Source organism: Mastomys coucha, unplaced genomic scaffold (assembly GCF_008632895.1).
Source record: "Mastomys coucha isolate ucsf_1 unplaced genomic scaffold, UCSF_Mcou_1 pScaffold13, whole genome shotgun sequence".
NCBI classification, from domain to species: domain Eukaryota; kingdom Metazoa; phylum Chordata; class Mammalia; order Rodentia; family Muridae; genus Mastomys; species Mastomys coucha.
Genome location: NW_022196895.1, coordinates 80228930 through 80255224, shown reverse-complemented (window position 1 = coordinate 80255224; position 26295 = coordinate 80228930). Strand labels below are relative to the sequence as shown.

At 38.7% G+C, this 26295-nt stretch overlaps 1 protein-coding gene across 2 annotated transcripts in view; it reads left to right on the top strand.

Annotated features, from left to right (window-relative positions):
* Znf407 (zinc finger protein 407) overlaps positions 1 to 26295 on the top strand; it is a 411238-nt gene that overhangs the window by 231848 nt on the left and 153095 nt on the right. The window lies entirely within an intron of this gene.

The following is a 26295-nucleotide window of genomic DNA, read 5'->3' as shown; positions in this document are numbered from 1 at the left end:
AGAAATGTTGGCCTGTTTTTGACCCCTGAGAATTTTCCTTTGTGAGTTTTGTTTTGTTATTGTGATATATTATTTCTATCTGCTCTGACCTATGAAACACACTCTTCAGGCAGTATTTGCTTACTTTCCTTTCCATCTGAGTTATTAATAGTAACTTTTGTATGAGTTCTAAATATCTATGTGTGCTGAGATCTGTGTACCTGAGTGAGGCACAGTGGTCTCTGCACAGGCTGTAGCAATGTCCTGAGAAGTGAGCCTGTTGAGCTGATGTGCTTGGGTGTGGTAGCCTCCTCTTAGCCTCTACTCCTTCAGCGCTTTCTGGTTCACTTTCATGGAAGTTCACCAAATTAACTAATCCAAAGAGATTTAAAATCAAGATTAATTCTGTAGGTTTACTCTTTTAGATAATTTAAATAGAATTTGCATATCAGCACACAGTTTCTCTAAGGAAAGGAGTCTCTCCTGAGAGACTATGACTAAAAGTATATTTGCTTGCTCGTCTTCAGGGTTAGTTTGAACTACTGAGAACATGTGTTGTCAGGCACACACTGGACAGCAAGGAACTGCTGTTTCTCATAGACTTGGACCTAGAGAATCTGATCATTTAAATGCTGCAGTATTTTTATGATCTCTATAAACCAGTCCTCACTGTAGACAAAATGAGACTATGACAGAGAATCCTAACATTGTTCTTAGTTTTTGTTTGTTTGTTTTACTTTTCCCTTGCTTGTTTATGCCAGAACTATTTATTGAACTTGTGAATGAACAGGACTTGTCTCCCTGGGTAACAGGAGCTTCTTGAAAACCATGATTTCCCATTTATTTATTTTCTTTCTTTCTTTACTTCATTTTCTTTGTTGACACAGGGTTTCTCCGTGTAGTCTTGGTTGTCCAGGACTCACTTTGCAGACCAGGCTGGCCTAGAACTCCCAGAGATCCGCTTTCCTCTGTTTCTGGAGTGATGGGATTAAAAGTGTGTGCCACCACACCTGACTTCCATTTATTTTTTTTATTAGTAATATCTCATATAGTAAATATAAGATATAAGTTTTGTTAAGAGCATAATCAATATAAACATCAATGTACCTTTACAAAAAATTCTAATATAATCAGAAATAATGATAGTATTGAATTGTAGGAAGTTTTGCCTGAGAGTACCCAAGAGATGTTTCTACCTGGCCTTGAACCATGCCAGGCTGATTCTTCCCATGTCCTCTGTGTGCAATCCTTTCTTTCTACACCAGTACAGACTGCTCGCCTCCTCCCTCCTCCATGCAGTGTAGACTGCTCACATCCTCCTCCTCCATGCAGTACAGACTGCTTGCTTCCCCCTCCTCCATGCAGTGCAGATTGCTTGCTTCCTCCTCCTTCATGTAGTGCAGACTGCTCGCTTCCTCCCTCCTCCATGCAGTGCAGACTGCTTGCTTCCTCCTCCATGCAGTGCAGACTGCTTGCTTCCTCCTCCATGCAGTACAGACTGCTCACTTCCTCCTCCATGCAGTGCAGACTGCTCACTTCCTCCCTCCTCTATGCAGTGCAGACTGCTCACTTCCTCCCTCCTCTATGCAGTGCAGACTGCTCACTTCCTCCCTCCATGCAGTGCAGGCTGCTCACTTCCTCCCTCCTACATGCAGTGCAGACTGCTCGCTTCCTCCTCCTCCATGCAGTGCGGACTGCTCACTTCCTCCCTCCTCCATGCAGTGCAGACTGCTCACTTCCTCCTCCATGCAGTGCAGACTGCTCACTTCCTCCTCCTCCATGCAGTGCAGACTGCTCACTTCCTCCTCCTCCATGCAGTGCAGACTGCTCACTTCCTCCTCCTCCATGCAGTGCAGACTGCTCACTTCCTCCTCCTCCATGCAGTGCAGACTGCTCACTTCCTCCTCCTCCATGCAGTGCAGACTGCTCACTTCCTCCCTCCATGCAGTGCAGACTGCTCACTTCCTCCTCCTCCATGCAGTGCAGACTGCTCACTTCCTCCCTCCTCCTTGCAGAAGGTCTTCTTTTCACCCAGATCTTCCACAGGTGTACACCTTGCCCTACTAGGACTTAATTGCTCCTTGAATGTTAGGTCAGGATTGTGTCACAGAACTTGATTTCACTGGAAAACCACATTTATTTCTGGACTCTTAAGTTATTCAAGACACACCATACCTTTTTCTATTAATGTCATCGATATAGATGCACACTTGCAATGATTGAATCAATTTGAATGAAATATTTATATGTATTTATAATATCCAATAATGCCTTTGAGAGTAAGCAAGACAGTTACTTATATATGATGTGTTTGTGTTCATTCATTTATGAGTATAATGCAAGTTAATCACTTTCCCCAATTGTTTGTCTACTAAAATTTTACTATTTAAAATTATCTATATAAAACTGTGTTTAGATTTAACAACTGGGATACTTTATGTATGAAAAAGATAAGGACATGTATGTTAATTTTTTTATTCTTAAGAAATGTGAACTGGTCCAGAGCATATGCAAAGATGTGGTTTTGATTGGGAGCCAGTAAAGGACACTTTAATGTTAAGCAGACCTGTGCTGCTGTGCCCTGAATAGACGCAAGATAGACGTGGAAGATAGGTAAGAAGAGACTAAGGGTCTATAGGCTTCCAGCAGATGATTGAGAAGCAAGTTCTGAAAGAGTACCAGAAGGAAGAAGAGGCAAGTGATCCTGATTGATGACTCAGGAGTCAGGCGTGGGGCTCGGGCCATCTGTGACCCACATAAAGTGAACAGGGCCTGCTGCCGCCTAAGGGTGCCAGCTACAGAAGAAGACAGAAGAGCAGAAGAGAGCCCTGTGAGACGGAAGACTTCTACTCAATTTTAGTCAGTCTTGGGTCTCTAAATTGTAACCTGAAGTTTCCAGCAGTTATTAGAGAGAGAGATGTAAGCACCGGGAAGTGGTGGTGCAGGGCTCCTCCTCCTCATCCAGTCCCTGTGGTTTTAAACATAGATGCACTTGTCCTTCAATGCCAGATCACTTGTTGAGACCTTTTAGCTCAAAACCAAGAAGAATAACTAGGTTCTACAACTTTACAGTTTGCATAAGTACTGAAAACAGGGGTTTTTTTTAAATTAGAAAATAGGGGACAGAGTTACCTGATTGTCTTTAAAGACTTGATAAAGTAAGGCTTCAGAGTGAAGGAATGCTTGATACACTCATGGGATGTCACCTGATTGTCTTTAAAGACTGTTGCTAGAGTAAGGCTTCAGAATGGAGGGATGCTTGATACAGTCATGGGATTTCACCTCTTTCTTAATTGTTTTTGTTTATTTTAACTAGCACTCAAAAATTATAGCAAGTTGGTTATCAATGTGAAGCAAATAAGCCAAGCTGCTTTGGAGCAAGTTCTCAGACAGACAAATAGGAACTTTTAATGTTGACTGCTCAGAAACCTAAGTGAAACAATTCACTGACCTCCACCCCCAGCCCCACCCCAGCACACACCCCATTCCATCTCTTGTAGGTAAAGTCCCTGTGAGAAGTTACTGAGCTGAAGTGGGAACTATTCTGGGCTATGGTGGTGAGTGGAGGAGACATGGCTTTTAGGCGTGGTCCTGGAGGATGGTATGGCAGCTCAGTGCAGAGTACCTGCCTTGTTGTTGTGGTTGGTTTTTTTTGTTTAGTTGGTTGGTTTTTTTTTTGGTTGTGAGCCTAGCCTTTAACAGCTGAGCCATCTCTCCAGCCTTTTTGTTGTTGTTGTTGTTGTTTTAATTGTCTTTTTTTCTTCCTTATTTTCCCTCTGAGGCAGGGCTTCCAACCTGCATTCCTCCTGCCTAAGTTTCTCAATGCCAGGATTACAAGAGATCCAACCCACAGCACCTGGTGCCTGAATGCATAGCCTGTTCAAACCTGTGGGATTCCTTTCCTCACCATGGAAAAAGGGAAACTGAAAGTCCTGCATAGCACCACTTTATAAACCTTGGAAGAACACAAATACGGTCATATCATCCATCAATTTCCTTAAGTCCAGTTGCCATAGTTTAACATCCCTCTGCTCCAGTGTAGTGAGAGGCATTGCCTTCCACCCTACCCTCCTGATTCTAAACTTGGGAGCTGCCTTCTGTCTCCTGCAGGGAAAGTGACAGTGTTTCTTTAAATAGTGAATACTTTTGGATAACACTGAAATAATCTTCTCTTCAAAAATGCTTACGCGGAGGCTTCTGTTTGGGTTCTTTTGTGTTCTTTGTCCTTTACAGCCGTGCTCTTTAGAGGCTATCTTCCTATGAAGTATGTGGGTTCTGCAGATTCAATAGCCATTTTGCTCTTTTACAATAGATTAATAATTTTAGTTACATTCATAGTTAATTTTAAAATATTTTTAATAGGAATAAATAAGCAAAACCAATAACAAGATCTTTTTCTCAGTCCCTTGCGTCATAAGGAAATGTAGCTTTAAGAGGCATGAGCATAGGACAGGAGTTAAGGAAATCTGAGTCCACGCGCTTCTTTGATTCTGTCCATTGTTAGACTCCTCTACTGCAACCCTGAATTTTCTAGTTTCTGTGCAGAAGTCATTGGCTTGAATTGTTTAAAACACCAAGTCCTTTGACTCACCAAGGGTCATGCTCCCATTGTGAGCTTATTAGTTTGTTTGTTTGTATGTTTGGGGATTCTGTTGTTATTTTTTAAAAAACAATGACATCTTTTTAATTCCTTTTTTTTTTCCCCTTTGTTAATGGAGGGGAAAGTTGACAATGTGTAGTGTGTATACCTGCGTTCAGCAGATTGCAGTGTGTGACCATATACTGATGTCCAGTCATCTACAGTACTCTCTAAATTAGTCCCTTTATTCAGAGAAGGAATTTTCCTTTCACCTAAAGTGATCATGTGTAGTTTATGAGAGAAGCCGTTCCTTCTCCCTTGTTCCTATGTGTGGATGTATATTAACGCATCCTGTCTTCTCTAACTAGATTTTTAGTAAACTCTTCAAATTCATAATGCATTTCATTTTCTCACTTTAAAATTTCTACAGAACACTTCTGCATTACACTTTGCAAATTCTGTAATATTATAAATTGTTTCTTAATCCATACAGAACTCTTCACAGCCGTACAGGGTTCCTAAACAATTGTTTTGATTTCATATTAAAGGCCACAAGAAAGCTTATTAATAAAATGAGTTTCAAATGTTGAGATTGAGTTCTGGTCTGTCATTTGGTTCTTTCCCATATGAGGAGATGTTATTCATGACGTGAAGTGCTAGCTCATTTACTTTCCGAGAGACTGGGTTAGCACTGGAGCGGACCTTGTGGTGGAAAGGTTGAGGAAGGGCCTCAGCTGTGTCCTCCCTCTGTGTGTGTGTGTGTGTGTGTGTGTGTGTGTGTGTGTCTGTCTGTCTGTCTGTCTGTCTGTCTGTCTGTCTCTTTCCTTCTCTCTTTCTCTCTCTCATTCCTTCCTTCTTTTTTTTGTTTTAAGTGAACATGTTAACACTCATGTGATACTTTAGTGATGAGAAAATATGCTAAATTTCATTGATATTACCACAATTTAGCTACTTATTCATTAGTTTTCATGAATATTGTATTCTTCACTTTAAGAAACAAGAAAATCAAGCTATAACAAATATAGCTATAAAATGTTTTATATTATATACATATATATATATATTTAACCATAAAGTTTGACTTTGCATTATTAGCAAGAATTACATGGTAAGATCATTCCATTTCTGCACCCCAATTCCTATTTCTAAGATCTGCATTCTTACTAGACCCAGCCTGCCTTTTCCTTTCCAGCACCTTGTTTTCAGAAGGGTTCTAACTGGATCTGGATTTCTGTGTTGGCTTGTAACTTTCATCACCTTAGTCAAGTCTCTTAAGTAATTCAAGCCGAAACCGGGGGTAGGGTTTTATTTGTGATATAAGTATTCATAGTATGTGGTCTTCCAAGGCTATTTCATGTTTTATATTAAATGCCAGAGCCTGGCTTTGAGCCACCCATGAGTTTGACTATGGATGAGATTTTGAGACATTTCACTTTTCTCACAAGAGCATTCCAGTTTAAAGGCAAACTGTACTATCTACTGGAGAGCAATGTTCTCAGGAGTAAATTGAGACCATGGTCCTTCAGTTTCTTAGAGGACCTATTGCAAATAAAATGTGTGCTGTGAAGATGATGTGGCCTTGTCAGCCTTTCTGTCCTGTGACTCGATTAAGCAGTGTGTAGACCTTCAGATTATATATCCTAGACTGCCAGTTACAAAGAGGTTATAGAAGAATGCATGTAATCATCATTCTTAGCAATGTTGTCTTAGTCTCTGACCAGGCAAATAATGTGTTTTCTTAATGGGAAGTCCATACTTGTTCCTCAAATGGATATATACTCAACAATATGATACAGAAGTTATAAGTTGTTAACTTGAGTTCTACCTATTTCACAGATTTATATGAAAAATGGCTGATACATTCTTCTGTTTTTACATAGAACACAAGTGAAATATTCATAATATATTCTGCTATTTCTAATATGTATTATCTGACCACTTGAAACATAGCTATATATCTGACTTCACATTTGCACATGCCTGATATACTATCCTATTGCATTGCTTTATTCTGTCAGGCAGGTGGAGGAGGCAGGCCACCTGCGTGTGACTGGAGTGCAAGGGCAAGAGGACGTCATGAAGTGTGGTGCATGGCAATTGGTCCTGGTGACCAAGATTAATGAAACTCAGATGGGTTTTAATTAGTACAGCAGCAGTCATCAATTATCTAAGTGAACACAAATATTGTTATATTTGGGAAAGTCTTGATTTATTTTATTCCTTTTGCTAGCACATTCAGATGAATGAGTTCTCATCATAAGCATTCTGAGAAAATTGCCAGAGGCCACAGCTTATTATTGAGGACACACTCACCAAGAGTGAGCAGGACAAAACAAATGTTGTAAAGTTTCCTCAGCATTGTTTGGAATTTTTTCTGAGTTATCTGGCATGTGGAAGTTGTTAAAAATACCAGGACATTCTCAACAAAGTTCCAAGTAGTCTTACCTAAGAGGGAGCTCCTCAGCTGTCCCAGTCAGAGAATGAATCTGGCAGAGGTCAGTATGGATACACCTGAAACAGGTTGCAGCCACATGTCTGTGTCACATGGTCGTCTTTATCTGCCCTTTAGGGACATAGTTCAGCAGAATTGACAGCTGTCTGCACTCTCCTCAAACAGTGGATCCTAGACCCTTGTACGGTAAACGGCTGTGCTTGTCTAAGTATGCATACCTATGCCAACACAGACGCATGTGCTGACACATCCACTCACATGTACTCGGTGTGGATTTAATTTCACTTCACACTGATCTTTCAAGTATATAATACTGAGTCACTAAGAAATCTGCAAATGTCTAAGGGGAGAAAATAGTATTTATACTCTTTTAAAAGGTCTGTGACACTGTTATGTCAAGTTGGCAAGCAGATTTATCAAACTAAGATTATTTAACATTTCTTATTTAAATTCGAAGCAATTACTTTTCGTCATAGGAATGAAGACTATCTATAGACAATGTACTTTTTATATTAAATGTAACAATGTAATTTTAGAAACGTTTTTTCTTCTGCTTTCTAACTTACTCTTCTAAACCCTGGAAGTCGGTGTAAATGTGGCACCTCCCTTTCTGAGAAGTGAGCAGTGGATCCTTCCAGGACAGTGAGCAGTGAGCAGCTGCCTCGTTTTCATGGAGTCCTTGTAGCCCGTCCCTGTTGCTCTCTTACTCCATAGAGTGAATGGAGAGAGTGAACACAGGTTCTCCTTACTGTACATTACTGAGCCTAATGGACGGTCCAGGATGGCTAGTGTAAAGGACCTGTATAAATCATTGTAATCAAGGACTGGTCACAAGTCTATTACCAATAACACTCTCAACGTCTGTAGCAGATTAACAGTTGATGTTAAGATAAAAACATTTCACATATGAAATATATCCATTAATTTTTTTCTAAGTCTTGTACTCTATGGGATTTTGTTTATTATGTAATTTCACAGACAACCTCTCCTTTAGTGAATTAGTCAGATTAATTAATGCCATAATTTAATTCAAATAATGGACCCTTAGGACTTTTCGTAAGTGTGTACTGTGGTGCCTGGTCCTTCTGAGCAGCCCCACCTTTGTCTTAGGGGAGGAGAAAGATGCACCAAAAGCCTCAGTGTCTTTTGTAGAAGAAGGTCTCAGCTCTACCTGAACTGTCAGGGTGCTCGCAGCCAGTGCTGCTTGTTCATTTGCTATTGTCTTTTAACATTTTTTAAAGACTATGATTTTTGAGCATACTTTTATGGCCTATATTTTTCATAGAATAATTAACAGGGAGCTCTCTGTTTTGGGCATTGACCCAAAGTTCTAAAAAAGTACCTTTATGTCCATAGAATGTATTTATTATTTATTTGGTAGACTCCTGATACTACCTCCCACATAATTGATAGTGTGTAAATGTGTGTTAGCAAATAGGTGAGTGAGCCATAGGCCTCAGCATGTCTGTGGTTCTGCTATAAGATGATGCTAGCTGGTTTAACATTCTAAGTTGCTCTGCCTGGCCTGGCATGGGAGGTGAAGGGAAGTTTTATGGTTTAAAAACAGAGGCTCAAAAGATTTGTTTTACTGTTACCTGGAAGTTATGATATGAAGGCACTTTATTTTCCTTCCTCAATCATAAGTTATGTTGAATTAGTTTATAAGATTATTGTTTCTTCAAAGAAGGTCTCTGCTGCTTACAAAAATCATAGTCTACCTATGGGGAAATAAAAGCATCGAACATCTTTTATATTTGTAATTTAACACAAACATAATTTCAGAAGAAACAAAATTTCTTTTCATGCCTTTAAATGTGTAACATGGAACATAAGAGTGCATGTGCCATTCTTCATGCAAGCATGAGAAATCTGAGCTCTATTTTTCAGATCACCCCTAAAATACACAGTAGGTGCCCTTTCATCTTTCGGAGATTGTTTTGTTTTCTTTGTATCCTTTTCTGTGGCAGTCCATTTTACCAGAGAGCTAAACACAGTGCATACAATGCCTACTGTCAACATGGTATCAAGGTTGATCTAGGACCAAACACTCCTTGCAGCTTAAGCACAGGACCTGAGTTTTGTCAGTCCTATTAAATTTAAGCTTTTATAAACCAGTGGTGTTTATAGCTTAGCAAGATGTTACTTTCCTTAGTCATTATTTTTTTTTTGAGATTTTTTTTTTCAATTTTTATCGACACTTTTATTTTTGGAATTTTACTGGTAAATACTGTATTATTTATATTATTCTAGCCTTCCTTCTTCCCCTTCAACTGCATTGTTGCTCTCCACTTCCTCTTGTCTACACAGCCTCTTTATAAATTATTATTCTTATACATTCATACATATACACATAAAGTATGCTGAGTCCATTTAATATGTATATGTATAATGTGTTCAAGGTTGACCTCTTGGGATTCGATAACCTCTTAGGCTAGTAGTCTCTGAAGAAAATTGATTCTTCCTCTGTTAGCAGCTCTTGTTGGCCTGTAGCTCTTCCTCTAGGGCTGAGGCCTTGTATGATTTTCCTTACCTCCACATGTGTGTCAGCTGGTGTCACCACTGTGCAGGTCTTGTTTAAGGCAATTGTTAAAATTTTATGGGTGCAACTTCTTTTTTTTTGGGGGGGGTGTTTGTTTGCTTTTGTCTGGCTTGGTTTTTCGAGACAGGGTTTCTCTGTGTAGCCCTGGCTGTCCTGGAACTCACTCTGTAGACCAGGCTGACCTTGAACTCAGAAATCCACCTGCCTCTGCCTCCCAAGCACTGGGATTAAAGGCGTGCGCCACCATCTGCCTCCCAAGCACTGGGATTAGAAGCGTGTGCCGCCACCGCCCAGCATGGATGCAACTTCTTTGTATGTTTAGAAGACACTATCCAGCAGCACTTTTTTTATTCTTAATTTATTCTCAGTTTCTCTCTTTTTTAGAACATTCTATTTTATGTTTTCTCTAAATATCTGTATTATTTTAGAAAACTAAAAACTGATGTTTTAAAATGGCAAGTTCTCCAGTAGTAGATTGTGTTTAGTTGCACTGATGCCTAATAATATGTGCTCAACCTCTGATGTACCGTATTTTCAAAGTATGCTCTCCATAGGTTTTCCCAGGTGACTTTGTAGTTATAGCTGGGTACATTTGTAGGAAGTTTTATTCCAATATGCATTATTAATTTGTAAAGAAGCATGTCAAATATGTGTTTTGTTAGTGTTTATTGCTAAAAATAGTATTAAAAATCTGACCAGTAATTAAAATAGAATAGATAAAATAATGGTTTAAAAATATGCTAATATTTAATGCTTATTACTTTTTTTTAATCTTTGGAGAATATGTGATCCAACCTTAAATTTCCCCAAACTATGTAGTTTTATATAGATAACCAATACATTCTGGCAAATATGTTCTCAGCTTTCATATTATGAATGCAACTTACTGGAAATTAAGTGTATTTATTTGAAGCTTCTCTTATTTCATGTTTATGTAGCTGTGAAGAAAGAAAGCAAAAACACTAATAGCAGAAGATATTTGGCAGGGGAAGTTATTCTTTATGCTTTTGCTTTCTTTTATTCAGTTCAACTTGATACACATTTCATACTGAAAGGCATGTGGAGAACTGACACATTAGCACTCTGTCAGCGTCTGTGACAACACCCTTACAATAAGACTCTTTTCTTTGTTTATAGAATTTAAATGTCTTGATGATTAGAACTTTTCCTTTCTTTTCAGAATAAAAGTGTTCAGTATTGACTTTTCTTGTAGTGAGGAGAAGGAAATAAAAGCATCTCTATTTTCTATTACAGATTATCATAAATATTGGAGATGCAGATTTTTCTTAGGTCATTAGCATATCATGCTGCGACCCACACCAGAATGTACCATTAACAAAGCAGCCTTCCTGTAATTAATGTAAATAATATGGGACTACAGCTTGAGTTACCCAGTCAGCCTTGGCGAAAAGCATTTGTCATAACGCATCGTCTGAAGAGCTCAGCCTCAATTCAAATTCAACTTCATGGGCTTGCCCCTTCATTTTTTTAATTTTTATGTATTTATTTATTTATTATTTATTGCTTGTGCTATAAATTTTTGTGAAACATTTATGACTGTAAATTTCTATGGAATACCTACATAGGAGAAGAGAGCAATCCAATAAACTGAAATTAAAATTTTATTATTTACGGTGCTTCTGCTGGTGAGGACAATTAGTATATTCACAAGGCCAGAAATGCAGATCCTGGGAATCAGCTGAGGGCCTCTCCCTGTACTCACAAGTGCGCTCTGTCCTCATCTGCTGCAGCAAATCTAAAGGATGGTCCTGTCGCCATTTGCTGCGATTGCCCTCTGACTCCAAAACACAGAGGAGCATTGTAAATTTTTCATGAAGAGGTTTCAGTCTGTAAAACAGCAAACAGGAATAATGTTTTAAATGCAATCATTGTCAAGTTTGAACAATGTAATTTATCAAGAGAGCAGTTTGTACTATATAATAAGTTTCATATATTAATACAATTTTTCATCTGATGTCAGGCTTCTGATTTATGAATAGCCCATGATCTAAGGTGATCATTGAATTAGAATTCACGTAATAAGAAGCCAGGGATAAGACCCTGAGACTGCTACCCTGGATTAGCTTCCATGCCACCAAGCCAATTTACTAAACAACCGTGGGCTAAATGATACAGTTTTTCTAATTCAAAGAAGGCACTCGTTAATTAGATAAAGGCTAAAGCTCTCATTATTTTTAAATGATTTAAGAACGGGTAAAGATCTTACAGCTTATACTGCAGCTCTAATAGTTCTTTGCTTACTGCCTTGTAATAAGAGTATTAAAGACAGATGGGCCAGGCTGATTTAAACCAATTACAGTGCTTCATGTGCACCCGTAGCAAGGAGTGTCTGTAGGCATGTCAGATGCTAATACTGGACGTGTCTCAGATGACTAAAGCAGCATCGGTTAATGTAATTTGTGAATAATTTGTTTCTATCTGTTAATTTCAGGAGAAAAATCACAACTGTAGACTTGATTAGTTCTTGAGTTGCTTTTTAGTTGTCAGTATTAAGTGCACTCAAACTTTCTGTTATACCAACAGTAAGAAAAAGTATTTATAGCAGTTCCTTCCATTGATCTGGTACCTGTTAGGTGGTAGGCACTGGGCTGGCTGTTAGGGAAATCCATGGCTTATAAAATGTTCTTCTGTTATTTTCATTTTTGGAATGGCAGATGGATAATATATTCTGGGATGGCAGTTAGTTATCAATTTGTTTAAAAATACATAAAATGCATTTTAAAATTCTTCATCTGGATTTGTATTTGATAACCATTTGAGTCATTTTCCATGTTTCTTCATATTTTATGTAGATGGCAAGGCCATGTTATGAACCTGAAGTATGGAGTCATTGATTTCATTGCTATTATCTTGGTTAACTACTTGTCCTGCCGTCCTTTTCTCCTCTTCCTACTTCCTTTGTTTGCTTCCAAATAATAGATAAAATGAAAATTTTTGGTTAAACATCCATGTTCTGTTTGAATTTAATGAATTCATCCCCAATTTTTATGCTCACATGAGCTTCCCATAAGCAGCACAGACACTAGTAGCTTCTCTTTGCCTCTCTTTATCCCTTTCCTATGGTGTGCTCATTTGTTATGGCAGTGCTGTCACACGGAGCCGACTTGGTTGTGGAAAGCATCTACTTTGTAATAGCTTCAAGATTGTTGTTGTGCTTTAATATAGTTTGATGGCATCACCTCCGTTAAGTTGTTTCACGTGCACTAACAGCAGCCCTTGTAAGAGTGAGCGCCATGGTCCTGTCGAAAACTGCTGTTTGCCCTTGTAAGAAAGAGTGAGCGCCATGGTCCTGTCTAAAGTTTCTGTTTGCCCTTGTAAGGGTGAGCGCCATGGTCCTGTCTAAATCTGCTGCTTTCCCTTGCCCTGGCCTGCTGCTTGTGATGCTTCAGTTTGGAAGACTGACAGGTCTTCAGTTTACAGTAAATGCGAGCCTCTCATTTTGATGGTTTTGTTTGTTTGTTTGTTGGTTTGATGGTTTGTTGGTTTGTTTTACTGTTTCTATTAATAGAGATTTTCCATGAGTTTCAAAGTCATTGACCACAATGTAGCAGTAAACCTAGGAAATCAGGAAGGAAGACTCAGGTATACAAAGGACTTTAAATCAGTATGCATTTTCCCAGTGATGCCACTTCATCTGTAAAAAAAGCTTTCCATATATGAACAAGATGTGTTATTAATGAACCTAGAGAATAAGTTATTTGTTACAGTAACTCTCGACCTGTTTAATATATACTCAAGCTGTGAAGTAGAGTTTTCATTGTGCTCTGCAGTACACCATTATGAAGTGTGGTATATAATAAGATAAAAGCAATAACATTGACATTTCTGAGGGATACATCAGAGATGACCTACAGCAACATATTTCATTTGGTTTGTCTGCTCTGAATGTTTGAAAGTTAAAGCTGAAATTACTAGAAACAATATTGTGTGTGTGACTTCTAATTGTTTGCAATTGTAAGTAGCCTCACCCTTTGTAACTGTCCAACCTAGTCCTGTGATGTCGAGAGACAAATGCAAAAGGAAAACACTCTGGAGTGTCAGGCAGCAAGACATTGTAAGTGGAATGTTAACAGGAGTTTTAGAATAGATAGGAAAGGATAGGTGAATTGTAGATAATTTTGGGTTTTATGTGTGCAAAGCTTAGGATCGTGTTTCACACATAAAAAAAAATAATCATTGTTAGATTGAGATGAATTTTGAAGGAAATCAGGAAGATAAATAAAGACGAGGTATAAAGTGTGTGACAGAGCATATTGTTCCAAGAATGCAGGCATTCAGTGTCTGTGTAGACTAATATTTGAAATTGCGAGAGAAAAAAAAATTATTGCTTTGAAACGTAATATCTCTATGTGCATCACTCATGCACACCATACCATTTCACATCCCATGAAGACGGGTTCCGTAGCCTGTTTATCTTCGTATTTCCCAGCAGCCCCTCACTCCTGGGTCTGAGGAAATGATCATGAGCCAATTAGTTATGTAAGTTATCAGTGAAGTTACCTTGGCTCATTTCCAATCAACAACTTCCAAATAGTGTGAGACCAATAAAAATAAGCAGAGCTAATATTTTCAGTAATACCATTTGTAACTGTTGTCTTAAAAGAAGCTATGCTGATCAGCTGTGACTCCTCAAATGCTTCCCTTTCAGGAAAGTCAGGGCTTGTGTTTGCTGAGAGTTATGCAATTATTAAATAACTAAAATATCAACCAGCATAATTTGTAGCTAGGCTTCCCATAAAATGCAGAGCCTCAACTATTACAGTAACAATACTAATGTTATTACCATTATTATTAGGGTTTAGTAAAAAAGTTGGTTCCTTAATTTTGGCAGTCTCATAATATTTATACAGATGAGTATTTTTACCAACTGTCCTATTACTGCTGAAGAATGTTCCAAGCCATATTTCTGATTCATAGACAGACAGTGGTGTGTTGACTTTATGAACTTGGTGGTATACTGGAGCGGAGGCAAAGATGTTAATTAGTGGAAATAAGTTTTTAACATCCTTTTTCCTCATTGCTGTGCTTCGATGTGACTGTGCTTAGTCATTGCTGTATTCTTCATGGGATGGCAACTGTAAAAATAGTAATTTGTGAATAGTATTATATAATATTAATAGTAATAGTAATATGTGTGGCCATGTTGTCTTTCAATTTTATAAATAAAATCATTAGCTTAACTGCCACCATTTTATTCCTGAATTATTTTACACATATTACTATAGGTACATACATACATATAAATATCCTGAAAGCATTTGCTCTTCAGTTTGCCTCAGGAGCATCCAGCTGTCGATATCTATCATGTCCACTAGTTCTTATATGGCTGAGATTTCTGGGATTGGTAAAGCTGATTGGACCTCCAGCAAGTACTCTGATGTTAATCAGCCTAGTGTGCAAGACAGAAAAGCTGATAGTTTGAAATTGCACTTTCAACTAAGACAGACTGTCAGTCTTTAGGAATGGTGGGGAATGGCCTGTTTATGTAATCAGATACTAAACCCGGGAGAAAGCTGTCAGGCACACTTGTATTGTGTAAGCAGCAGCAAACTGTGCTTTATCTGACAGACAGTGTGTAAATCTGTCCATGCAAAACCCCCAAATGTTTCGTTTGCTCCTAGTTACTGCAATAATCTGCTTATTCCTGTCTGCTACTGCAGTGACATCACTTGGCAGCGTGCACTACAGACAGAGGCACAGATAAGCCTTGCTCATATCAGTCACTTGCTCATTGATGTCAGAGATACAGGGGGATATATTCAAGGTTTGCTTCAACCTGAAGGAAGAAACAACATGTTCCTGACAAGAATAACTTTATTTAGCTTGGCTATTTTATATTTTGAGTAAATGAATAGATTATATCATGCTTAATTATAGCTTCTAAGAATAAATGTACCATCATATAAGTAAGCACTGACAATATATATCCCAAGGCAATATTTTATTTAAAATGTGTCGGTTAGATATATAATTTCATACAGTTATTTTATGGGCTTTTATATTTGTGTTACATGCCATGCTTTCTTTGTAATTTAAAAACTAAGTTCATTTTTTGTTTCTTACTATGAATACTAATGATTTAATAAATGTATGTACCAAATCTTTATTTTAAATCTTATCCTTGAAGTTAATTGCTATTTTAAATTCTGATTATGTGTCTTTCATGCCACTGAAATAAATATGAAGTCTGTATTTTCTTACATGTGTTCAGTGAAACTAGAGCAACTTTTTATGATTTAAAGCTGTATGTTTTCCCAGTCAGTGATGTGAATTGCATTTTCCTCTGTACACACTGGCTAAGCAGGGCAGTTCTAGAGTTCTTCTTTAAAATTTCTGTATCAAACAATCTGTGTTGTTTTATATTCTTATTAAGATCTTTATTTTATCCTGATCATTAGTTTCTTTGGTAACTACAAATAATTATTGGAAATGCTGTTGATTATTTTAAGGAAATAAGAGACCCCATTACTTTCTGATATGATTTTGGGGTTCCGGACATGGAGCTCCTGCTGAGCTCACCCAGGGAGTGCTGCTTTGAGGGTAGATGAGGCGTTTGTGACTCTGTAGACACCTGAGCCTTGAGATGCTGCACTGCACTAAGACAATGTCCAGATGTGTCTGAGGTCTGCCAGCTGTCTCCAAGGAAGCCTCGCAACAATGATACGAGTAAAGAAAGACAAATAATGCGTTAGATCTGAAATGATGCTAACAACATTTAACATAAATATGTAGTAGCATTCTATCTGTTTTGTCTGTATAGTTGTAGTTGTCTTTTATTTTGTTTGCCTGCCCACCTATATTCAAAATACAATTAGGTAGCACTTCATTAAAATTGTGCTACTGTTGTATAATGGTGGCCTTCATATGGTCAGCCCATAATTGGTTTTGTCAATGTCAAAATAAAACCACATAACTTTTCAAGTCAACAGCTTTAAAAACATTTGCTCTAATTTAATGAATAGGTTATAAAGGTTTTTCTCTTGTTTTGTGTTGCAATTTCTTGTCTACAATATTAATTCCTAGTCACTCTATGTAAAAAAATTAACATTTAACTGGAGACTTTTCAGGTCCCACATCTTCTAAGAGTATTTGCAGTAGTACTCTTTAGTCCTTCATCTCATGTTGCCTTTGAAGAATACTAGAGAGCAGCAGTCATTATGAACCTGCTCATTGGGCAAATATCAAAAGGTCTGGGGCTGGACAACCTGCATCCAGGGTCTTCTTGGATGGAGTTTGCAACAGTTCTTAGGGCACCTCTTTCTCCCACTGTTTGTAGCTCTAATCTCCTGAGTAGGGTTTTGTAAGTGCCTCCCTTGTGTGACCTGCAGATAGTTCCCTCTTCCCTTCTGGCTGCACACACACCATTACCCTTCCCTCCAGCCACTTGCTGCTTTATGTTAAAATTCAAAGAAAACCACCCAACACTTCATATTATTGCTATCTGTGTATTAAATATTTTTGAGGTGAAAGGATTAAATTTTAAGAAATTACGTTTTCTCAGATAACAGCTCCTCTTTGGCTTCATGCTTATTTTCTCTCCATTTTATTAGAGAACTTCCAGCTGAGTGGCTGAGTGCTCGGTTTGGGGTACTGATGTGGTGGTAGTGTTCAGCTACCTTTGCATTTCTGTGTTTCAGACATTATATCTGACAACATGATTTGTGATTCATGATCATCTCTGCTGGCTCTGGCTTGTTCAGAAATCCATCCCTTCTTACAAAGTGCCTAGTACTTCATCTTTGGCAATTGTACCTGGAAATGGTTACTGACAGAGCTATGACTTTCTTACTGTTAGAGTCTACAACAAACAGTTGTAGTCAGTTGTTATGGTTTCCTATGTATGGGGCACAAGGGATCTAGGCTGTGAGTAAATGAAGAGCTGCTTGTCCTATGCCAGTACTTACATAATTAGGACTTGAACTCATCCCAAGGAACAGGATCACATGGTCCTCCTGAGGCACCAGGGCTGCCATGGAGCCTTACCAGAGCTTACCTGAGCTATTTTCTGCCACCACACTTTCTTCACTCCCGGCCATCTCTGAACCTTTTACTTGCAAGGAACTAAATTATTTAAAGGACATGACAATAAATGACAGTTGGCATCATTCATAGACCTACAGTGTATGAAGTATTAAACAAACATTTTCTTGATATACAATTACTGCCATTAGGGGAGTTCTTTAAGAACAGAGTGAATTCAACTGGAATACGGTGTTTTGTAGGGACAGTTTTGTTGACAGTTTACTAATACATATCTGATTAAAATACTAAATTTTTAAAGAAAATAATATTCCTGGATTTGATTTTATACTTGATTGTTTTGAAAACTTATGCTTTTCTCCTATGTATGTCTGGTTTTGGGCATATTGGTAAAATCTGTCTTCTCTAATGGGATTACTTGCTATGTTAAAATAGTGTTGTCAAGCTAGGCTTGGTTGCTCATGCCTTAATCTACAGGCTAAGACCAAATAATCCTAAGTTTAAAGCTATCTGTGTAACACAGTGAGGCCCTATCTTAACAATAACAACAAAAAAGTGTCATCATGAAACATTTTTTCATCGGAATACAGGAGATCCAGTAAACTGGGCGAACACATTTCATAATATACAGTGGGTTGGAGCTAAGCACAGGTGGTCTTTGTTTAAAGTCTGCAGTGTATAGAAGCTTGTTCATTACCTAACCAAATGGATAAACTGGCCCAGCCTATTCCTGGAGAGATCAGTCTTTTAGGTTTTCTCCCAGGAGTTGCCAGTGTGCACTGCATGCATGTGTATTGTGTTTTATGGTCGGCACCTGAAAAAGATGAAGCCGCATTGAATTCCGTGGAAAATCATAATCATGTTTGTAAAAGGCCAATGCTGAAAAACACAGGAAATAGAAAAAGGAGAAAATGGTGCCTAATTAATGCTGTGAAAGGCAAACTCCTACAGTGGTCATCATGAACACTTTAATCTGACTTGTTAAGAACGGGGGTTTTATTTCTGCACTGGGCAAAAGGGACACTCCCTGCCTCCCTTAAATGTGTTTGCATCAGGCTCGGTCTCCTCAGCACTGCCCCTCGGCCACTGCTCCGTTTGTTAGAGCACTAGGTTCTGCTCTTTCAGACTTAGCTCAAAGCTACTCAACCACAAAAGCTTTTCAACCTATTTTATTCTTTGATACCTAACATCTCTTAAAACTTCCTCACAAAGTTCCTCATAGTATGTTAGTTGTATAACTTCAGCGTTGACCACTGAGTCATAGGCTCCTTTGGTGAATGAACTTGTCTTTTATTTCTAGATTGACACGTAGCGTGGATTATTTCTAGACAAGTAGTAAGTGCTAGTGCGTGCTCTTCTGTTGCTTGTTTTGGATAACAACTTGAAGATTTTTATGAATGCGTTCCCAGCAGCCAGGCATTCAAAGTTGGTCAACCAGGCACATGAAATAAATATAAATAAGGGTCAGAATTAATTTTGTCATTTTTGGCTTGAATTATGCATGGTAGAATAATATCATATATTTTAAAAGTGCTTATCTTGGTTCAACATTTGTAACTATGATTTAACTTCTTTTTACATAAATCCAGTATTTTCATAGCCAAGTTTGAGCCAAATAGATTGAATGTATCAAACTAGAGAATAGTGCCACCTTAGTGTCTGTCTTGTTGTCTAGGACCTGGGTTCTGCAGTGAGTTTAAAATGCTTGCACTTCTCAGCGCTTAAGCCTGTGATAAAGTTAGAGGAGGTAGCTCTGCAAAGGTGAGAGCAGTTTTACGTATGCTGTTTCTTCCTCCTGTTCTCAAGCTGCTCTTGTGAACCCTTGCAAGCAAAATGCCACTTCAGGATGACAACAGTCTCTCAGGTCCCAAGGAGGGTGTATGGGATCTTTTTGTTCTTGTACTTCTGACTTGGAGCTGTTCGACCTTGTAGACAGTCAGGGCAAGGACGTTAGAGGTGAGGTTGAGAGGGTATAGCCTGCCTGGTGGGCAAAGCTCAGCTTACATGCAGAGCAGATTCAGTTCTCTCTTTGTTGGAACCCAGGCACCTCTGGTCATTTATGGAGTGTCTCTGCTTTCTTTTTGCTGTAGAGACAGTTGTCAGTTGTGTGTCAAAGGTGTTCATGGCACCACAGTTCAAAACAGTCAGCATCTAGCCCTTCACCGAATTAATGATCTGAGCTATTTGTGCCTGCTAAGAGAGAACATGCGATACAGTGAGAAAAATCCCAGCTAAGTATTAGGGTGGTTTTGGTTATACCACAGGTTATGGTTTCTCTGACAGAAAATTTGCTATGGAATAGAGGCTATTGAAAGATAAGTCAGCTCTCCTCAGTCAGTGGCAGAGATCTTCAAGATGTCATCAAGAAGAACTGCTACTCTAGGTTGTTGTCATCAGAGGCAGCTGTCTTGATAATATGGTTTAAACCTCTCCTAGAAATGATTTTAACCAAAAAGGTCCTGAGTTATTGAACTGAACTGAATTGAATTGAAATGAATTGAAAAAGAGATTTTCACTTTTTAAAACATGAGGATATACTCTGAAGTTTAAGATGACAGTCACTAGCATGGACAGGGTTAAATTTCTTTTCCAACTTGTTAACAAGGATCCAGTCTGTTAATTAGTCTAGTTATCGTCTGTTCATGGCAAAAAATGCACTCAAAACTCTTGGCTCAAGTTGTATGTTCCTTGATGAACTGTCTAAAAACCCTTAGGGGAGGTTCCAGCTCTAACTGGAAGCCCCACCGGAGGCCTCCAAACTGGATTTAGTAATGGAAACCCTCTTGGTCTTAGTTTGTATGGTTTCTTGATATAAATTATGTTCATGTTTTTGTGTGCCCTGAAGTACGAAGCTCAAACTCCAGCCTAATCTAGTAATCTAGGTAATTATATTACATTTTGTTTTTTTCCCAGGACCTATGCCTCTGCACAGAGGTCTGAACGGAGATTGCCGAGAGTGACCTGGGCTGTCAGTACAGCCAGTGTCTTTTTACTCATTCACTCAGGCACACTAGTCAGAAATTTTATTTTCTATGTAATTCCACGTTGAATATTATATTCAAGACTTATCTAGAACTTTGAAAGCCAACACTGAAAGGCAATCAGGGCTACCATTGAAAAATATTCAAATACTCTATTTTTAAATTTCATTTAAAAACAGTAATTTCTTACCGCTGCTGTTCCTTTTCCTCCTCTCTCCCTCTCTCTTCTTCCTCCAGCTTCTCTTCCCCTCTTTTCTATTCTTCCTCCTCCTCCCCCTTCCTCTCCCATCATTGTTTTGCACTCTCTTGTTGTCTGTAGGAAAGCATGAGTGTCTTATGGCTGTAGTGTTATAGATGGTGACTTTATCATTACAGCAGAGACCCTTGCCCTTCCTGACTTTGCCTTACTTTCTTGTGGGACATCTTCACAGTGCAGAGTGCCAGTGTGAGGCCCCTGATGCTGCAGCTCACAGTGCAGTGTGCCAGTGTGAGGCCCCTGATGCTGCAGCTCACAGTGCAGTGTGCCAGTGTGAGGCCCCTGATGCTGCAGTTCACAGTGCAGTGTGCCAGTGTGCTGGGTCCTGATGCTGCAGCTCACAGTGCAGTGTGCCAGTGTGGTGGGTTCTGATGCTGCAGTTCACAGTGCAGTGTGCCAGTGTGCTGGGTCCTGATGCTGCAGCTCACAGTGCAGCATGCCAGTGTGGTGGGTCCTGATGCTGCAGCTCACAGTGCAGTGTGCCAGTGTGGTGGGTTCTGATGCTGCAGTTCACAGTGCAGCGTGCCAGTGTGGTGGGTTCTGATGCTGCAGTTCACAGTGCAGAGGGCCAGTGTGGGGTCCTGATGCTGCAGTTCTTTGTTGAGGAAATGGATGATTGCTTACTGCTCCGCACAAGTTTACATGCTAACCCTACTTGCAAAGACTTCATCATTCATTTCATCTCTCAGTGTGTCATTACGTCATTATTAAATTATGACATTAAAAGGAAACTTTTCATCCAAAGAAACTGCTTGTGCTTTGGTAGTGTTTGGATAACTTAGAAATTGTTGAAATATTTATCTGCCCATTAGGGTATTTTTCTGGGAATCCAATAAACCTTTTGTTGTTTTATAGGTCTGTATTTCCTTAATTCATAAAGAAAAGTATTGCTTATTGAATTTTAGTATTTTTAATTTTGGAATGATTTTGAATGGATTAACACTTTAATATCACAGTTTTGAAGGATGGCAACTATATAGCTTTTTTATTACGTTGGAAGAATTTAGTTTAGTCCTCTTTAAATTCGTATGCAACTCATGTAAGTGTCCCTTTCTCTCTTTGGTAAATGTAAGTTTGTGTGATTTGGTAATGTGACTGAAATGTTCTAAGGTATTATGTAAAGTTATTTGATTGTTTTATTAAATGTTCAATGTAAATTCTGAAAAATTTGAAAGTACAGCACCTACTTTGGAAGATGCTTACTGTAGTCTGTTTACCTCAGATTCTTTCTTTTGGAAAACAACCAAGTTAGATCTACTGGTGCACTGGAGCATTGCCGCCCGCTTCCCTTATTGCAGAAGAAAGCAGTGCTAAACTAGAAGACCATACAGGGTTCGGCATGGGAGCTTCACCTGTAAAACTCTGTGCCCTTGATGCAACCTTTTCAAGTTATTTGGCTCTTGCTGGTGTGTACATGCAAACCATGTATGAGCCTCAGGGCTGCAGACTTTAGACAGAGTCATCACATTTGGAGTTGCAGTTATTGTGAGCCACCATGTAGATACTGGAAATTTCACCCAGGTCCTCTGCAAGAACAACAAATATTCTTCATTGCTGAGCTGTCCTTTCAGCCCCTCTAACTTGTTTTTAGTTATCTATTGAGATTTTAAACCTGGGTTGATAAATACAGCCAAAGTTTATTCATTTTCCTGGCATAATGATAGTCCACTTTATGATTAAACCTAACTTCCCCTTAAGACTATTGAAACTTCAATAGCAGAATTTATTTTATATAACTTTATGTATATAAGTATGTCTCAATGGTATATACCTGACTACATTCTCTAGTATAAAATTAGGGCTAGAGAAACTCAGCATCAAATTAACTGCTTAAGCATTGCAAGATTATCATGAATGCAACAGATTCAAAAATACCAGAACTAATAACAGTGGTTCTCTTTTCTGTTCCATAATGTCAGGTAATAAAGCCAACTTCTCTAAACACTTATCTTCATTCAGAAATGAGATTTGTATACATTTTTATTACTTTTCTAATAGTAAAATCTACTAGCTTGGATAGAACTTTAATAGCATTTAAAGTTATAATCTGAACAAAATGAATATAAAATTTCAATTAAGAATTGTGACTCTTGTAATTTGGGAAGTTGTAGAAGTAATTCAAAGTTTAAATGTACATTTCTCCTGTTTAGCTATTCAAACCCAAGCAAATGTTCAAAATTTTTTTAAGGACAAAACATATACAAAGGTTAGCTGTATAACACAGTTTAGCTTGCTATTATTTCTTTAAGCTTGTACAAGATGCTTAGTAGCATCCCAATGAGGAATTTTAATTTTTATTATATAGTTGATAATGAGACTAGTAAGTTTTTTCTCTTCAGTTTTAGAGTATTGAAGTGTGGAAGTTACTCTTGGTTCAGTTAACACAAATCACTCAAGAAGAAACCACTGCAAAGTGGTCTTTGGGCACATGGCAGTCCCTTTCCTGTGCTTGGTCTCGCGCTGTACTGGCCAGGACTAGCAGTGTCTGTGTCTGTGTCTGTGTCTGTGTCTGTGTCTGTGTCTGTGTCTGTGTCTGTGTCTGTGTCTGTGTCTCTGTCTGTCTCTCTCTCTCTCTCTCTCTCTCCTCTCTCCTCTCTCCTCTCTCCTCTCTCCTCTCTCCTCTCTCCTCTCTCTGCCTCAGCCAGGGATCTAAGGGAACAACAGCACACACAGTGGGAGGATCAGCATGTCTCCAGCTATGCCCAGAACACACACTAGAACACACTTAGCAACTCCTGTAATATTTCTGAGTCTTTGTGAGTTTATTCTGATGAGCTCCTAGTGTGCTTTCAGTTCACTGTTACCCACCTGGCAAGGGCTTAATTCAGATAGCGTCTCAGCCTAAGAACTTGAGAGTGGAAACTTTGTCTTCCCAGGAGTTGCTAAAGGTAGACATATTGCAAGGTGTTTGAAATGACTTCTCAAAATGTCCACGCTGCTCCTGCATTGTCTTAGACAGATGCAATCCCTTTGTCTCCTGTGCTCACTTAATGCTTCCTTTCAGGCTGGAACCTGTTGTGATGACCAGTTGCTCACTGTATCCATCTATCTGTTGCCTGCCTGTCTTCATGGAGAATTTGAAAGCTTGTCTCTTTTTAAACTGCTAAGCAGAATATTTTTCCTGTATGAGTGCATAGGGGAACATTCATGACCTTAATCTTGCCTACTGTAAGTCACTGGGCTTTGACTAGTCTCTGGTTTCTATGGTGGGATTTGGAAGAAAGTGGGCCATGGTGTGTGTGTGTGTGTGTGTGTGTGTGTGTGTGTGTGTGTGTTGTATGTTGTATGTATGCTTTCAGGGCACACCCTTCCCCAGTTCAGGAGTTTTCTCCTGTACTTCCTGTTGCTGAAATTCTCCCTCATGTCTCTGTTTCTAGTAGTCACCTGCCTCCCAGTGTCTAAGAAAAAATGTCGTTACCTCGGGGGAGCCTCCAATCTGCCCTGTCCCTTGCGTACTCTTTGTCTAATCTGTAATGACATTTTATATTTTTTCTGGCATTAAGTATCCTTACAACAGATTTTCTTGACACCCAAGTCTTCCTCTTTTTCTGATTTCTCTATACACTCCAAAGCATTGTTCCTAGAATAGCAGGTAGTCAGGGCTTTCCAGGAGGCTCCCAGAATGCAACAACACACACACACACACACACACACACACACACACACACACACACACACACACAAACACCACAGCTCACTCTCTTCCAAATCGCACCGTAGAAACCAGAGGCTAGTCAAAGCCCAGTGACTTACAGTAGGCAGGTTCCACTCCGAGTCTGTCCTGACGTACTGCAGGAAGGCCTCCTGAAGGCCTGTGAAGAGTACAGGGCCTGCAGAGACTTCAGTCCTCACTGGCATTAAATTAACTTATACCACGTGATCTTAGAATATTTGAGACAGAATTTATATCATTTCGGGAGATGGCCTGCCATCTGTATGTGTGTAGGCTATGCTGGCGTCCTGTACACCCTCAGCTTTCCCAGCGGCTTAACATACTTGTTTTCTTAAAGAGGATTGTGGAATGCAGTTTACAGAAAGTCCAGTGGTAGCTTCACTTCTTCTTTATAATCTGGCTTTTGTCCTTTCTGGACAGGCACTGAGCTTTAGGCTAACATTTTTATTATGTATGAATAATAGACAGCACACATCGAGGTTGTGTAGATGTAATGTTGTTAAATGCACATCATGGTAGATTTAAAACTGAGGGATTTATTTTGTCATTCATAAAGTTGTAATGCAGTCTGGAGAGGCTATTTGTTAAAGATAGCGTCTACTTAACCTCCTTATTTATTCTTGTAGGAGAAGGTTAGCTCCACAGTAAATACATGGAGAAATAAGGAGATAGGGGAATTTATCTTGGAAATAAGATCCCTGTCATGGTTTTGAAATGCTAAATGCATGAAAACCCGTCAAAGAGATATACGGACATGATATTCTTTGCAGTGCATTTCAAGGTATTTAGTTATATATGTCACTCTCTAGTATGAGGCAGCAATGGCTACATGATACAGTGATTTCTGCACCAGCCTGTGTCCATGGTGGAGACAGCCTCTCCTCACAAAGAAATAAACTGGCAGTTTGTTGCTACTAATGAAGTACTGCAGACATGCTATGCTATCTCTGACATACTTGGTACATTTACTATATTACTTTGTAAGTATATATAGGAAAAGGAAGCATTTTATAAAAGCTGATTTATAACTAGATTCCCAGAGTTTATAAAACTCAGTTGGTTTGTTAACATAATCTGCATTTAACACCAAATTAAAAAGTTAAGCCTTTATCTCTCAGGGTTCTTTTCCTGTCCTGAAAAAACTATGATATTTGATAAAAATCCTGGAAATGACTTTATGTGACAGTATACATCTATAACCCCATACTGACAATGTAAACTTCAGTTCTTTGATTCTTCTTTTTTCTTCAGTATTTAAATAGAAACCAGTATTTGACATGACTTTTTTGTAGAGGTTGTGCTAATTGTATTTGAAATTAAGTTCATGCTGCCTTAGTCTCTATTTTCTTGTATATTGCTTACAGCTTTTCAAAATTGTGTAACTTTAATTTTAACTATTTTTTAAATGTTCTCTTACTTGTTTATTATCTTGAATTAATTTTTTGAACATTACTGTTCACAGAGATTGCTTAAAACTTGATAGTATTAGAAATAGGAAGTAAACTTTATTGGTGAATCTATAACCACAAAGTGAGGTTCCAGGCAGGGTGTCATGAGCATGCTCATGGACTTAGGCTGTGCCTCTAGGGGACTGGAGGATTTAACAATGACAGAGAAATTTGATATATTTTCTTAAAGAGACATTGATTCTAAAAGAGAATAATGGATATTACTGTTTTCATATAGGACATGATTGGGTTCCTCTGTTTCTCAGTCTCATTTTAATGTTTCAGTTTTGTCTCCCATCTCAGCTCCATGCATGCCTGGCCTGCATTGCTCTGGAGATGCAGGAGACTGGCTGTTTTCAATGTGCTATGGCAGCAGACTCATTTTTG